Source organism: Uloborus diversus, chromosome 9 (assembly GCF_026930045.1).
Source record: "Uloborus diversus isolate 005 chromosome 9, Udiv.v.3.1, whole genome shotgun sequence".
NCBI lineage: Eukaryota > Metazoa > Arthropoda > Arachnida > Araneae > Uloboridae > Uloborus > Uloborus diversus.
In genome coordinates this window covers 127,389,703-127,399,443 of record NC_072739.1, presented here as the reverse complement: position 1 = coordinate 127,399,443, position 9,741 = coordinate 127,389,703, and the positions used below count along the sequence as shown (strand labels likewise).

The 9,741-nt window shown below is 33.1% G+C and overlaps 1 long non-coding RNA gene across 1 annotated transcript; it reads right to left on the bottom strand.

Annotated features, from left to right (window-relative positions):
• Positions 1-1,512: 1,512 nt before the first annotated feature.
• On the bottom strand, positions 1,513-9,010 carry LOC129229896 (uncharacterized). The gene is made up of 2 exons (XR_008581123.1): positions 8,901-9,010; positions 1,513-2,812 (listed from the first exon to the last, which is right to left on the bottom strand). It is a non-coding gene; the product is annotated as an uncharacterized LOC129229896 (long non-coding RNA).
• Between the last annotated feature and the right edge of the window lie 731 nt (positions 9,011-9,741).

Genomic DNA, 9,741 nt, shown 5'->3' with positions numbered 1-9,741 from the left:
AATCAGTAATCGGCTGATTTTCTTCTGCCAATAGTCTATAATTGGTCACTTTGCTTATTGGGGCATCCCTGCTCGAAAGCCACCTTTTTCACATGTTTTCAGGAAAGCATTATTATTATTTTGTAGGATAAAGCGCCGAGAGATAAGGGCTGTCAAAAAATGATGTCATGCTGGGGGGGGGGGAGGGGGGTTCGTTTAGGTAGCAAAGGAGAGGGAGGGGGTAACAAGAAATGTGACATCATGCATTTTTTTCAAGAATAGGTTGATAAAAAATAGTGTGACATGTGACAAAGGGAGGAGGGATATGGAGAAGTGTGAGACTTTCTGACAAAAGAGGGAGGGGGATGTAAAAAAAGGTTGAAAAAAAGTGCGACATCATTTGCCAGCTCCCAATCCAAACAGGAATATAAAATTGATGCACAACACAGATTACTAAATAAAACGAACACACAGGTATATGTAGAGCTCTACAATTAGAACTGCCATTAATACCTTTGAAAACATAATGATACAAGGAGAAACCCAATTAAGGGCTGTCTATGAATGATGCCCCACTTCTCAATTACTCAACAAATTTGATCCCCTCTCCGCTTTGTCACATTCCACCTTCTCCCCTCCCTTTCTATCACATGTCACGCTGTTTCTCATAAGCATTTTCTTATCAAAAAATGTGGGTGTCACACTTCTTGTTACACCTTCCTCCCCCTTGCCAAAAATTATCACAAGCGTGACATTATTTGCAGACGACCCCTTAACTTAAAAAATTACACCGCTTTAATTCAAATTTTTTTTTTTTATTATTATTAGTATTTGCAAGCAAAATCTAGCAGTTTAAAGCCCCACCCGTGTCTTTTTATTGAACTAATCGGGGGAGCGCTGATGCGAATACAGTGGAGCTTTCTGATAACCTATTTCCCCTTATTCATTTTGAAATTTTGACGAGCAACTCGGTATTTTGCATGAAATTCAATAAAAAAAACTATAATCACTTATCTAAAATCGTTTTTGATCCCTGATAATCATTTTAAGCACTAGCATAAACGTAAAAAAACAGCTTTAAGCACTACGTCATGCTTGAAAACACTCGGCCAGGAAATACGGAGCAAAATAACTTTTTTTTCTTTGCAGAGTTTCACTATTTTTGAGGAGTAACTTCGCAAGATGCGGAGCAGTTGGCAACCTTGGAAGTTAAGGATGGGGAAAAACCTGAATTGATAAGTTACATTTCATTTTTTAAGGCAAAAGAAAGCTAGCAAATGAAAGTTTGAATACTGTTAACTAAACAAATTTAGGAAACAATAAAAACATTGTCAAACTTCCATAGCTCACAGGTTTTAAATCTAGAATCCTGCATTAAAATGGGGAAAAACCTTAAAATCTTATTTTGTATGACTTGAAATAATTGTGTAACTGCTTGTGTATCGTGACATTAAAATTAGTTCATAGCCCTTTAACTGGTGCAATTACAAGAGGAATATTTGAGAAAATATATCAAAAGATAAAGATATAAGGTTCCAACTTTAAAAAATATTTTAATGCTATACTGTTACACTGTAAAATTTAAAAAATATTAAAACATACATTTTAGGATGTTCTTGTATGAAGATATTCCAATACAAATATCCTTTAACAAAAACTGCAACAGTTTCTATTTTGAAACATTAAATTGATTCTTAGGTTTTAAAGAATGCAGCCTACATTTTGAGTTATGCTCAAGCATCCTTCAGAGAGAATTTCTCGAATAAATCTAAATTAAGGTCATTCCTTCGTAACTATTGCTTTTTATATACAATATCACTTCTTCTATCGAACCTTTGTTGTTGATGCCTAGGAGACACATTTTTGTTGTGGCGGGGAGGTCCAATTTGCCTGGGTTCTGAATTTCGAAATCTGTTGCTCCTAGCTTCAATATTATTTCGTATTCTTCTAGCCTCAGTATGTACAGAAAATGCATCCATTACTACATTCCGAATTCTAACACATATTCGTCCTTGGTTTTTCGCATTTTGATCATTAGAAATTTCACACAAAAATCGCAACTCTTGTTTGTCTCTATCACTAAACAAAGAACAATTTAAACTATTTGATATTTCTTCAATAATAAAAGAATAATTCTCAACAAGTTCATTAGTTGGGTACTGCAATAGGTCCAAGAGATCATGTGACAGACGTTGCCTACAGGTGCTAGGGGCATTAGTAGACTGCTCTCTGTCAGGAACTACAGGAAATTCATCCAACGGTTTTTTCTTCAAACTTTGCAGAACTGTTAAAACGTTTCTCAGAGAAAGCAGGAAGAGAAGATTTTTGACATTTTGGCACAAATGATGGGGCATTGACATTCAGACTAGTTAATATCTCAGTGTGATTTTTGTTTGAAAAAGGAGGACAAGGTTTCAGCAGGTTTGGTTTTAAACTTCTGTCCGAATTGTTGTCACTGACGTTGTGGTTTTTATCATTGAGGGATGTTTTGGACGCACTTTCTATTGTTGAATCAGCAGATATAGATTTATTTTGAACATCATTCTGTGTTGTTTCGTCTTCGGCATTGCTTTGGGTAGGTAAACTTATATCGGCAGCATAGTCACTAAGCGGTTTAGTACTATCCTTGCTAACGCTAAGCAAAGGAAATTCTGATGGATCAAAATGTTCAATTTGCTCAGAAGATATACCATCTAAAACAGTTTCAGTTGAAGAAAGTTCCTTACTACACCATGGAGCACGATTATCTGAAATATTTTCTGTCTTTTTCATTAAGCTCTTATTGCTTTCTTGAGCTTGGTCATGAGTTTTTGGGACTATTTCTGTAGGTAACCTGAAAATAATAAAATGAAATTATTGATTTGTTAACTTTAAATATTAACAAATCAGTTTCCTAGTTAAATTAATTAGTTTTGTTTTAGGCAACAATCAAAATTTCAAATTAAGGCAACAGCTTATTAAAATCTAAAATGAAGCCGGCATAGGTTACCTAGACTGCATGACAGGAAATGAGGTGAATCAATTTGTTCTAAAATCTCAAAAAAAAAAAAAAAAAACGTTATGTACCATGATGCTTTAAAAATAAAAAGCAACAACATTAATATTTATTACGATAGATACTTTTTCAACCTGAACCAGGTGTGTGTGTGTGTGTGTGTGTGAGGGCAGGCCGCTAGTTTTATATATATATAAGAGTATGTAGTTACAGGCAATGTATGAAATCCTACATTCTAGAAAATTACCTAAAACGAGATGCCAACACTGCGACACAGAGAGGCATTTAGTATCAAGTATTTGAGCTTTTTGTTTGTTTGTTTTATAATTTGGACACTTCTTTGTCTTGTCCTCCACCAGATGTTGTAAGCTTAACTTCCTAAAACTCTGACATCCCTGAAGAAATCCTTATGCAAGGGATGGGATAAGTAAGTTGCAAATCAGAGCCGAAAATTTTGTGACATGTTTAAAGCTCTGTATGACTCCTAAAGGTAGCCACTTTGAAAATTTATAAATATATTAGATGAAATATAGTATTCATTGGGGTTTGGTCCTAATATTTTCATTAACATTAAAGTTATGGTGTATTATGTGTGTCTAAGTTATTTCTTGTCACCCTGTAGAACAAATCTCTCTGAATCACGACGAAAACCGCTGCGAAATATCTTTTTCACTTAAAAACCAGTAAATTTCATCAGGGTTCATACACTTTTGGTAAAAAAAATTCCCTGACTTTTCCAGGTTTTCCAGGTTGTTTTTTAGAAAATTCCAGGTTACTCGCTTCATTAAAAATTTAAGTTTAAATAGTAATATTTTCAAAATAATTAAAATTGTTTAAAGTAGCAATGCAGAAGAACTGAAACTTCTCCCCTTAGATTAAAAAAAAAAAAAACTTGGATTTTTTTCCCTTTGTTTTTTTCTGTCAAAATTTTAAGTTTTTTTTAAACATTTTGTTCAAAATTGTTTTAATTTGTTTACTATTTGTTGAAAACAGAGTACTTTCAACTTATTTTAGCGTTTTTTTTTTTGATGTCACGCGTAATATTATAGCGTTTTGCTGTAGTCCTGCAGCAACCTTTTAGCATCCGCTTTTGGTTTACAATACTTTTTATTTTCTTATAAGTAGGTTACACAAAACATATTGAGCAAAATGCAAAGCTAAAATTTTAATATAAATATGGTTAACTTGTTGCATCAATTGGCATACCATGTAATGCATAGTAACAAAAATCAAAATCCGCCGATCATAGGCCAATGCCAATAATCTTTTTTTTTTTTTTTCACATATTAAAGGACGCTTACATTAAAATTTCAAATTTTCTTTTCCAGAAAGTATTAGTTAATTTTCAAAAATTCACAACTTTTTGCACATTTTAATGTTATTTTCAATGTTACTCATTGATATAAACATCCAATTCTGTTTCTGGAAGTTTAAGTCTACTTCCATTGTGCAAACGATCAAATATGGCGACAAAGTGAAAAATTTAAAATAATAAGTAGATTTTTGGATTTGTAGTATAAAAGTAGTAATAAATAATTAATAATCCTTAAAAGGATACAATAAAAGCAAAATAGTCAGTATTTAGCACATAAGAGTATAAATCAATTAAAACAAAAAAATGTTATGAAGATTAAATTTTGCATTTTTCCAGAAAATAATTACAAATTATCCGAAAAAAAGGCACAATTTGTGTTGTTTTCAATAGTTTGCATTGCAATTAACATCCAATGCCGTTTTCGGGAACTTAGGCACTTAAAAAGTCTTGTGTACTTCCATCTTGGGAATGACTAAATATGGCGGCTATGCCCAAAAATAAGAAATAACTTTTTTAATTTGTTGCATGAAGACAATTAAAAAAATAATTAATCTCCATGAAACTACAATTCATTGAAAAGTTTTTATCACATTTGCGTCCGAGGCAGTGAGGATAAGATTAAGTTTTAAGAACAAAATTTTTCATTTCTCAAGAAAATTATTTTAAATAACAATAGAAAATCAATTTGTAGACCATTTTTTGTTATTTTCATCAGTTTTTCAATTAAAGAAAACATCCAATTCTGCTTTGTTTTTAGAAAGTTAGGCATTTTAGGATCGTATCTACATCCATCTTGTGAATGACCAAAGATGGCGACTACGTTTCACACGTAGCTGAAATGATTTTCCGATCAAAAAAAAAAAAACTATTTCCCCCAATCGACCTTCCCATCTACAGGTTGTGCTTCCGAAGCAGTAAATTGTCTTCTCTCCTTTTGAGTTTGTGCATAATTGCTGTTCACCTGATTTTTTTTCCCTTGGGAACTACTGAGAGCCAAAAATGGCGGCTGCTGAAGATTTTTTGGGTCGCCACTTTTTTCATTGCTTTAAAATTGTTACAATTTTTTTTTAAATACATCGATAAAAATGAAGATTAGATCTCATAAAACCAAATTCCCTGGGAAACCGAATAGAATGTTGTGGCAAACCCATCTAAAACTTTAGGCAGTAGAAAGAAATGCGTTCTCCTCACTGACTCCATGTAAGAAAATTTTCGCTCTTTTGGCGCATTTTTTCGTTGTGAAAAAAAAAAAACGTTAATTTCTCGATCGCAGTTTTTAAGTGCCAGCGTCGGTTTAGATAAAAATTTACAATTTTTTTCGTGAAATCACAATAAAAACGAAGACTAGATCTCATGGTACTTAATTCCTTGGGAAAAAAAATTTTTGGAGGACAAAAATTTGAAAACTCCCTAAATTTTCCCTGACATTTTTGACAGTGTCATTTTCCCTGACAATTCCCGGTTTTCCCGGAATTCCCGGAGCGTACGAACCCTGATTTCATGCTTTAAACCACACCACTACTCTAAAAAAATTGAATGTGTACCACCAACATAATCTATATAAATAACTGGTTACTTCTGTATGTGTGTATGTCCGGGGTAAACGTCAAAACTACTGGACTGATTTTCACCATTTTTTCACTATAGATAGCTACATCATCAGGAATAATTTATGGGCTATAATTTATGTCTAAACAACTTAGTCTAAAAAAAAAGTTATTAAATATTTTACGCAATTTTTAGCAGTTTTTACCCCCACAGACTCCGAACCAATTGCGCCAGAAAAAAGTTTTTTGGTGTTAAAATGTAGGGAATTTAATTCTAAATATGATAAAAAAAAAGTTTTTGAAACAATTTGTGTAATTTTTATTAATTTTTGAAAAAACCTTCATTTTTTTGCTTTTATCTGGGTTTTATTTTTTGCATAACTTATCCCGCGAAAAGTATAACAGCCTCTTTTCTAAAATTTAACCTTGTAATAGTCAAAACAGTGCTCCCGTTTCAGAAGAAAAATGTTTTCAAAAATATGCAACGGTTTTTTTTTTCTACAATTTTTTTAATGCAGAAGATCATCATCATATCCATCATATAGCGGTTGAAAAAAAACTTTCCTTGCTCTTTTTCCACCATTGACATCCCAGCGTGGATTTCAATTCGATTAAAAAGGAGTCAAAATTTTTATCTCTACAATGTTCATTGCTTTTTAAAAACTATTGCTTATTTCTATACTTTATGACGTCATGGCTACCTAACACTAAACTTGCCTTTTCTTTAGTTTTTTTTCTTTAAGAATTTCATTTTTTTTCCTTTTCCACCCCCCCCCCCCCTCTGAACATTTTGCTGCATCTATTTTACGTAACATATTTGTGTGCATTTAATTCAATAAAAATAGTGATTTTTTTTCTTTTGGAAATGCTGCTACTTTGCACACAGTAGGGAACATAGGAGAGAGGGTTTTTTTTATTTGTTAGGGAATGGGCAGTTAGATTAAAATAGAGATGGATTAGAAAATTTTGAGATAGATCGTATAAGTAGATAGAAGAAGCCGGCAGCGGCATTCTTGGCGTAAATAGGTGAATGGTACAAAACAGAACTGGAATATATATATATATATAGAAAATATTTTATTCATATTCATATTGTAAAGATAGATATAGACTAATTAATACTGCAGTCAACCTTTTTTAAACAGCCACCAATCTTGGCGTAAAAAGGCGATTGACAAGTAAGCCAAATATAGCTTGCATAGAAAGGGTAGTGGTGTAAAAAGGTGAACCAGCTGATTGTGGCAAGAGGCTAGTAATTTTAATAAATAGCGTAATAAGCTCACATTTTTGATTGTACAGGCTACGACATGGCATAAAAGTGAGAAACCATACTCATTTAGTTTAAATTTGAATGAATAATCAGGGTGGTAGTGGACTAAAGAAAAATATCTGAAGAAAGTGAAATCTTCGAAAACTATGAGGAAACTCCCCCTCCCCCTTCCCTGTAAAAACTCTTTACATATGCATACAAAAATCATTGGAAGAAAAAAAAATATTTCAAAAGATGTTTATTTTTTTAAAAGTAATTTTTTAGTTTTAAAATAAGTTGTCAGCCTAAAATTTTTGGAACTTTCGGATCTAACACCCCTGTGCATAATATAAAAATAAAACTAAACAAGGCTGATTTACTACAAAACCAGCTCATTCCAAATTATTTCTATCTGTAAATAATTAGACAATATTGTTAATTTAAAAAATAAATCAAAAAGTAATATAATAAACCTAACACTTTTCAAATGAAAAAAAAATCTTATAGAAAAATTGCAAGGGCAGACAGAGCATGAAATGTTTTTTGCCTTTCTTGAATTTTTTTAAAAATGGGATCAGCTGGTTATGATACTAAACGCTTCATTTATTTTTTTTGTCATATATCTTACCCACTATCAAGTGCTGAAAATCTGTCAAAGGCAATAACTGTTAAACATGAGCATTTAGCTAGTGAAGGACAGGTGTGCAATAATGGTTTAGATTTCATTGAAGGAGATTAATTTGTAAAAAGAAAATGTGAATTGAGCACTTGTGTGTTCCCTAAGATATTAAACCAACATTGAAGCATGGAGTGTCCTGAAATTTAACCTCAAATGATTTTTTGAAAAATGGAAAAACTGTGTAGAAGTAACTGAAAAAATAGAAGTGAGACTCTTTATATGGATCTCGTTAACAGTTCATAGTTCCGCAAAACTTATGTACTCAAAAACTATACGTTGAGTGAGACTTTTTCTTATCCCTAAAATGTTAGTCTGCATCTACCTCCAGGCATTAACAAGGAGGCGATGAGTTGGCCTGTTTCATATAGTGGCTCTAGGAAGTAAGGGTAGCTGCCTCACATTCCAAATAAAAAATGTGAACACAATTAAAAACCCATGTCCGACATCAGTGGCGTCACTGTGGGAAGGCGGGGGGGGGGGGAGGTCACACCCAAAGTGGAATTGCAAGCTTTTGGTTGGTTTGGTTTGATTGTTTTTTACTGGCACAAGAGCCCACGGGGGGCTATACTGGGCCACAAGATTTCTCTTATTAATTATTTTTTAAGTATAAAGACAGGAAATGTTAAAAGTAAATATATTTTTAAGTAAAAGGCATAAAACTTCAAGCAGTTAAAATGAAAGTGGTGAAATACATGTAAACATTAAATGAAATGATATTTACACATAGCAAGTTTTTGAAAAATATAAAGCAAAAATGCATTTTTAAGACTACAAATTTGAAAATTTTCCCAGTGGGTGGGGGGGGGGGGGGGGAGAGTCACCAGAAGTTACTGCCCCGGCATCATCCATGCTATGTACGCCACTGCTGATATCTAAACAATTGATGTATCCAATGAATTTTTAAAAAAAGCACTAGTTACTGAGATTGTTGCAGATTTTTCAACAAACTGGTGGCAACGACAAACAATTGTGAATAACTGAGGTGTCACATCAGTGTACCATCACAAAAATCAGTCTTATTTATACTTAAATTATGCATATGCTAGAATAGGGGATTACAACAGTTTTAACACACAAATATTCAAAACTGCAGCAAACAACTTTAACTTTTAAAGTATTTCAAAGAGTTATCTTACTTATCTAAGGCATAAACTGTTCTGAAGGTTAGATTGATGCGAGGACGTTTATCATGAAATTCCTTCGGAACTCGGTGCTAAAACATAAAACAGAAATGCACAATTGATTGGTTAATTGGCACAATAGCTCATTTTTCAAATGCAAATCATAAACAAAATTTAAAGCACATTTCCACTCCACTCATTAAGCCTTTTTGTTAAGCTTCTTTTACTTGAGGCAGAGTAATAGGCTGTACAGAGAGAACTATGCTTGTTTTTCAATTAAGAGAGGATTAGAGCAATGTGGTATACATAACAGTATTAGCCCGTAAACAGTATTGTGTTCGCGAAAAAAATTTCACCCAAAAATCGATCTTAATTTCCATTTTGCTCACCCCCGAATGAATGTTGAGTTTTGTTTTCGACTCGACCACATGTGGATAAGTACCTAAGAACGTATAGACACGAGAAATAACTATTTTGACGATTTCCGAGTTAATTACAACGAGTTTTCTCGTGACGTCTGTATGCATTTATGTATGTATGTCTGTGCGTATGTGCGTATTTATGTTGCATAACTCAAGAATGGACTGGCCTAGAAAGTTTTATTTTAATTCGTAGACTCCTAGTGGGGTCTAGTTGTGCACCCTCCCCTTTTGGTTGTATTTGGGTGTTTCTAAAGGGGTCTTTTGCCCCTTTTTGGGGGGAAATCATTGTTAATTTCGATGTAAACTCAGGTGTTGTTATAATTTGGTCGGACACTTGGCGATATATCGCCAGTCTTTTTGGTCGACAAGTTTTGCCGCCAACTTGGTGACTAATTTGGCGATTTTTTTTTTAAAATCTGGTTTCAATTTGGCCA